This window comes from Canis lupus, chromosome 21 (genome assembly GCF_011100685.1).
Source record: "Canis lupus familiaris isolate Mischka breed German Shepherd chromosome 21, alternate assembly UU_Cfam_GSD_1.0, whole genome shotgun sequence".
NCBI classification, from domain to species: domain Eukaryota; kingdom Metazoa; phylum Chordata; class Mammalia; order Carnivora; family Canidae; genus Canis; species Canis lupus.
Window position 1 is genome coordinate 16,483,538 of NC_049242.1, and position 7,016 is coordinate 16,490,553.

General features: G+C 43.1%; 1 pseudogene; it reads right to left on the reverse strand.

Moving 5' to 3' along the window:
- Window positions 1–576: 576 nt before the first annotated feature.
- On the reverse strand, window positions 577–4,786 carry LOC100685760 (annotated as a pseudogene).
- Between the last annotated feature and the right edge of the window lie 2,230 nt (window positions 4,787–7,016).

Below are 7,016 nucleotides of genomic sequence, written 5' to 3' on the forward strand. Positions count from 1 at the left end.
GATGTTAACAACCCTGTTACTGATTAGCACTGAGTGAGTCAATCACTTGACCATTTTTGAATATGTGTTCTCATCATTTGTATAATGAAGACGCTGTTGTCTCCACATGGTGGTTGTAAGATGAACTAAGATATGAATGTCTCCAGCACAGTGCCCGCCATGTGCAGGGCATCAGTGAATATTAGTGAGATCTGCAAATCACCTGGTCAGAGATTACAATCCCCTGTTTGTGAATTTTTTTCCATTTCATCTGGAGTCTGAGGAAGGTCCAAGTCCTGTTGGCTATTCAGTGGTTTCCAAATCTATCACTAATACGTGTAGCTGAGTTTTAGGTCAGTTTGATGTCATTTCTTTTTCTTCTTCTTTTTTTGTTGTTGTTTAGTTTTTATTTCATAATCATAAATTTAACTGCAATCCAGCTAGAATTAGAGGGGATTAAAGGAAATATGGGACCCATAGAACTACAGGGAGAATGCAAAGATTATGGCATATTTTAAGCAGATGGGGCTGAAGGGTGACCCTCCTGAGATACAGAAGGAATGTCTGGAAGTTAAGATAAAACACAAGTCAGATTTATTAGATTTGTCCATAGTCAACAATGGTGATCTTGCTGATCTTGTGGCTCCTGGACCCAAAGCGCTCCATGGCCTGCACAATATTCATGCCCTCTTTCCTTTGCCAAAGACCACACATTGCCATCCAATGGCCCAGTGTTGGCAACGCAGAGAAAAAACTGGGGACTATTTTTGTTGGGCCCAGCATTTGCCATGGACAAGATGCCAGGACCCATATGCTTCAGGATGAAATTCTCATCATCAAATTTCTCTCCATAAATGGACTTCCAACCAGTGCCATAATAGCGTGTGAAGATACGGGCCTGGCACATAAATCCCAGACTAATACCACGAAAGCAGGAACTTTTAGAACCAACTCTTGTTTCCCCACTGCTCAGAGCATTAAAGTTCTCTGCTGTCTTTGGAATTTTGTCTGCAAACAGCTTGAAGGAGACACAGCCCAAGGGCTCCCTGACCAAGGCAATGTCGAAGAACACAGAGGGGTTGACCATGGCTGGGCGGTGCAGGCGGGGTCCGCACCTATCATTTCTTTTCACTGAGATTTTTATTTCCTTTTGGCTAAGGTAAATTTTCAAACATAGGAACAAATTGCGGACTTGTCTTGGAGAGTAGAATTGGTCCTCCATCCTGGCTGATCTTCAGAATCACCTGGGGTGAGAGGAGGGCTCGACACTTGTTGAAGTGGCTGGGGCAGTTGGGCCAGGGTTGGAGCTCAGTTTGAGAACCACTGCTCTGTGCCACATGCTTCTTACAAGAGGCTTTGGAGGCCTGGCTGCCTATTCTATTACCTGTTTTTCCCTCAGCCTGTGTTAACGCCTTTCTTGTTTTCCACTTTTTTTTTTTTTTTTGTATTCACGTAGTTGACAGAATGGTCAGCTAAAGCATGTAAAAAGGCAGGGCTAATTTTGACATTGGCCAGAATTATAGGCTCACATTTGATGGGAGAGGGGAAAAAGGTCTTTTCTAAACATCTAAAAAGATCATCAATATTTATCCTCAATGTGGCAGTGAGTGGAGAAAATCAGCCCTTTTGGCCAATAAAAGTCTTTTGTGTTAAGGTTTTTAAAAAAGCCTCTTTTATGAGGAAATCTGGAAATGTGAATTATAGCCCTAGTCCTGCCAAAATGGGCAGGCTGATTAAACCTCCCTGAACCTCAGATTTTTTCCTCTGTGAAAAGAATACAGTGATGACATTACTTGTCCTGTTTACTTCATGGTTTTGTAGTGAAGAGCAAGAGAGTCAAAGCACTGGCAGTAATTCATAGAGTACAAAGAACAGAACAGTGGGAAGAGTCACAAGTTACCTTGTGATCTTGGGCAAATTAATTTTCATTTTAGTTTCTTAGTTTCTCCTACTGCAAAGTGAGACCAGCAATGCCTGATGCTGTCCTTGGTGGGGTGTCACAGGGACAAAACAGAGGGTGTTTGTGAAAGTGTTTGAAAAAGCAGAAAACCTCAGGGTGCCTGGGTGGCTCAGTGGTGGGGCAGCTGCCTTTGGCTCAGGTCGTGATCCTGGGGTCCTGGATCCAGTCCCGCATCCGACTCCCTGTGAAGAGCCTGCTTCTCCCTCTGCCTGTGTCTCTGCCTCTCTCTCTCTCTCTGTGTATCTAATGAATAAACAAATAAAGTCTTAAGAAAAAAGGAAAAAGCTACATTCAACTGCAGTCATGTTATAGTCTTCATTTCACAGATGATGAAGCAGAGTGTGAGGTGACAAGCCCTTGAGCATTCAGGGCAGAGCTGGGGCTCTTGCCAGGCCTTGTGGGCTCACTGTCTCTGCCTCCTGTGGATCCTCTATGCCCTGCTTAACAGCACTGACTTCTCTTTACTCTCGGTTGCTAATCTTCCCGAGGTGAAGGCAAGCCCAGACCCATTCTTGGGTGAGGCTAGGAAGAATAAGACCATTTATATCTCTGCTCAGATGACTGGAAAATCCTTTTATCCTGCTTCCCTGAAAAGCGTCTCAGAACAAAACTTGGGGAATCCAAAGGCTTAAAGAACCATCTAGTGGTGAGACTGGTGAATGACTCCATCTTTTGTAGGTAGTGTCATTGCCCTGGAGGTAACCAGAGCAGATTTGTTTTCTTCCTCTCTTAAGTTTGTCCTCCCTGGCAACCACCAAATGGAAACCCATGTAATTCCCCACCTTCTCTGCTGGTAGACCAGACTGCAGACCAGTGTGGTGCTGGATGCAAACTGGGAACCTCTGTAGCCTGAACTGCTATAAAGTTACAGTTTCCACTCTTAAGTCCTAGCTTGCAGTCCTGTCCATGTGACTGAATTTTGGATGGTGGAATGTGAGTGGAAGCAATATACTTCTTTTGTAGGTTGGACCCATAAAACTTTCCACGTGTGACCCTCTGAGCTTTTTCTCCTTCTGTGGTTTGCTGCAGATGGACACGGCAGTCTCGGAATTCATGCCTATCTGTGTGGCGTTGCTTGGTGAAGTCAGTTGTTGGACTAACTGGCTTCAGCTCTGCCCACCCCACACTGGGCCATCACAGTGGGTTCTCCTGACAGGTGGTGTGGGAGGTGGTCCCCTATCCCTGAGCACCTCCACGGTGACTGTTAGGAAAACTCCGTGGTGCCGTGCTGGGGTTTTGGTCACAGTCACTACCGTGACCATTTCTCCTAGTCTTGGGTCTAAGAACACCAAGGATCATCTCACCGTAACCTTTAAAAATTTTTATTCTGTATAGACTTGTCCAGCAGGGCCACTTCAGGTGTGACCAAGTAGATTTAGGGCAACCATTCTGTGGCAGAACTTTCATATGAAAGCACGTGCAGATGTAGCTGCTCTAAGTGCTCTATCACTTGCTAGTTCTTACTATTTGAGCACGCTACTTAACTTCTCTGTTTTGGTCCTCTCTTCTATAAAATAAAGGTAATAATAAGGTCTACCTATAGTGTTATTATGTGTTATTATGAGAGAATATGCTTAGGAGGTGCTTGGCACATAGGAGATGATAACGCCTAATAATTTAGGCAGAAGCTCAATTTTGTAGCAGAAGGGGAATCCCTTCCTCATTACAGTAATTCCTGGCCTGACTTGCTAGTTGTCTACAGCATGGGCAGTTACAATCGAGGGAAAGGGAAAGGAAAAAGGAAGCATTCTGAGCTTGAGCCTTTTCACATAACAACGTCTACGTTTGCCAGGCTCTGTGCCGAGTAGCAAGAATGCAATGGTGAGCAAAATGCACAGGGTCAGTTCCCCCTGGAGATTATAGTTTAGTGGGGACATTTTTGTTTTTATTTAAAGTAATCTCTACACCGAGCATGGGGATTGAACTTACAACCATGAGATCAAGAGACACATGCTCTATTGACTGAGCCAGCCAGGCGCCCGTGGACACTTGTTTTATTTTTAAGAAGATTTTATTTATTTATTTGAGAGAGAGAGCGAGAGAGAGCGAGCGAGAGAGCACATGAGCAGGGGAGGGGGCAGAGGGAGAGGGAGAAGACTCCCTGCTGAGCAGGGAGCTGGTTGAGGGGCCTGGGATCAGGACCTGAGCCAAAGGGAGATACTGAGCCACCCAGGCGCCTGGGACACATATTTTAATCAGTTAATTACACAGTAAATAAATGGTGTGGGCTCTGATAAATGATATGAAGGTAGGATACATGTTGTGCTAACGTGTAAAAGGAACATCAGCCTGGATTAGTTTGAGAAAGTTGTCTGTTGCCTGGAAGGGGCCTGACTCATCAGAAGCTTGTTTGCTTGAGGGCCTGAGAAATCCTAAAAAAGACCTTGCCTGAGGAGGAAAAGTTCTGGATAAAGAAGACCTGACCCTGAGGTCTTGGTGGCTAGTTGGGAGGGGCAGGTTTGAGTAAGTGTGGCATCTGCCATTTCAGTACATTTCCATAATCAGTCCCTTTTGGTTCTGGGTCTGAGTTTTCGGAAAGTGGAGAAGAGGAGTGGGGAGAGAAGAGACACTGTGGCACTCATATGGTAGTGGGTTGGCTTTGCTTCAGAGCACAGGTTAGATGTGTCTCAGGAATTCTTAAAAAGATTCTGAGTTATTTTGCAGAAGTTGAGGTTTGCATACACAAGTAGAGGCAGGAAAGAGTAGAATTTGGATTTTGACCATTACTATGATCCCAACCTCCCTCACAGGTAGAGTTTGAATCTTGGGGCAATATGGGACCCATGCAAAGTATATTCTTCCATTGCCTGGAGCAGTTTAGACTTTGAGTTATGCCAAAATATCCCAGGCGCTGGGCTGGCTTCAACATTATGTGACATAGCTTGTGTTTGGCTCATAATTTGGAAGGGGTACATAGAACTCCAGTGCAAGACTGACCTTGAATAGGAATTTTGTGGGAAGATTCAGGTCCCCAATGACTACTGTTTTGCAACACACGGGTGGGGAGGAATTGAGATCTATATTATCGATGTGGTTTAACCATAGCAAGAAAGACTCAATGAAAATTACTCTTGTATGCTTGAACCTTAAGAAATGAATAACTCAGCCATCTGCCCATTAAAAAAGAAGCAGAGGACACGTGGCTTGTCTTTTTTTTTTTTTTTTTTTTTTTTGGCCCTGGGATAGTGATCTCCATGTTGTTTTGACAGAAACAATTTCATTCTGGAATCTACTTCAATGAGTTTTAATCTTCTAATTAAATCACTCTTCTGTATTATCCAAATACATGCTCTGGGATGAAATATTTTATAAGATTTTCCTTTAATGAATCCCACTGGGATCTAGTGGAAGCCTAATTAGTTCTCTTAATTGGTGTGTTCTATAGAGGAGGCTCAAGCCAACTGCTGACACTAGTGTCCTCACTCTGCTAAGAGCTTCAGCTCCTGGTTTTTGGCAGTTATCATTTACCCAGACAGATGGTGGATGGACCTATCATCCCAATGACTTGTGTACCCAGAAGAAGAGGACAAATGCATGCTCCACTCAAGAATATTAATTATCTCTCCAGAAAATGGCTTTATGAATTAAATAGCTTTTGGTTTCCAATTTTTGAAGCCACCATGATATAATTCTGGGTCACTTCTGCAAAGTTTATTTGCATAAGAGTGTAATATTACTGGAATACCCTAGGCTGCCTCTGATACTTGATTTTATAGCTTGTTCATTGTCTTGGGCCCAGTTCCTATACCAACTCCGCGTCAAGTCACCTTTGACCTTCACTACAAGGGGTGATACGGTGTCATGGAAAGATTATGAGTCTTGAAGCAACACTTAAATTTGTATCCAATTTCTACTTAAAGTTAGCTTTGCAATGTTGTGCAGATTTCTTAATTATTCTATTATCACTCTCCTGAGCTATACAAAGGAGAGGAAAATATACTCAGCAGTGTTATTGTGAGAATAAAATCTGATAAACTCAACAATAAATGTTAAGCAGAAAATATTGTTTCTTCATCTGTGCTCTTCAAAGCACATGACTTATATCTCTACCTACCATTTACTCCATTCTATCTTGTATTTCAGGCAGTTTTAAAATTAGCATGTGCAGGCTAGGCATGTAATAGCAGATAATGGACCCAGACATGTCATGGTTCAATACTGTAGAAGTTTATTTCTTGCTCTTGCTCCAGAGGTCCATGGAAGGGGAGATGTTCTATGTAATAAAAGAAGATGTGGCTGGGAAAATTTGGATTACAAGGCACTTAAAGATTTCTTCATTAAATAATAAGACATAAGCAAACGCCAGATTAAGGGTGTTATTTTCCCACTCAAACCTTTTCTTTTAGCTAGTCTCAAGGTAGCCATCCTCATATTGAAAGAGAGTGACAGGCACGGGAACTAGCTAGAAAAGAATAAAACTTCAGAACTGTGTCTAGGAAAGAAATGAGATTGTGGTAATTGACATGTGAAAATGACTGCAAACCAATTATATCCAGTCTAGTTGGGGATATACCTGTCTCTTGCTAGAATGCAGGTTCTTCAAGAGCAATGATTTTTGAAAAAAGATTTTATTTATTTACTCACAAGACACACACACACACACACACACACACACACACACACACAGAGGCAGAGACATAGGCAGAGGGAGAAGCAGGCTTCATGCAGGGAGCCTGATGTGGGAGTCGATCCCAGGTCTCCAGGATCACGCCCTGGGCTGAAGGCAGGCGCTCAACCACTGAGCCACCCAGGGATCCCCAAGAGCAATGATTTTGCTGAATAGTCTCTGTATCTCTTTTTATAGTACCTGGCAATTTATAAATACTGAATTGAATTGAAGCTCGTGTATCCTTTGAGTGAGGGGTACATTAGTATTGGAGACTTAAATGCCAGCATTTGGCCACCGCCTGGAGGGAGGGGTGGCCATAAGTGCATGAAGGCTAGTGATAAGAACTGGGTCAGGGTAGATTCCCAGAGCTGCTGCAACTGAGGGGGATGTGATATTTATTAACTTTGCCCCCAGAAAATATTTTGCTATTTATATATTCACTCTACATTTAAAGAGAGCAGGTAATAT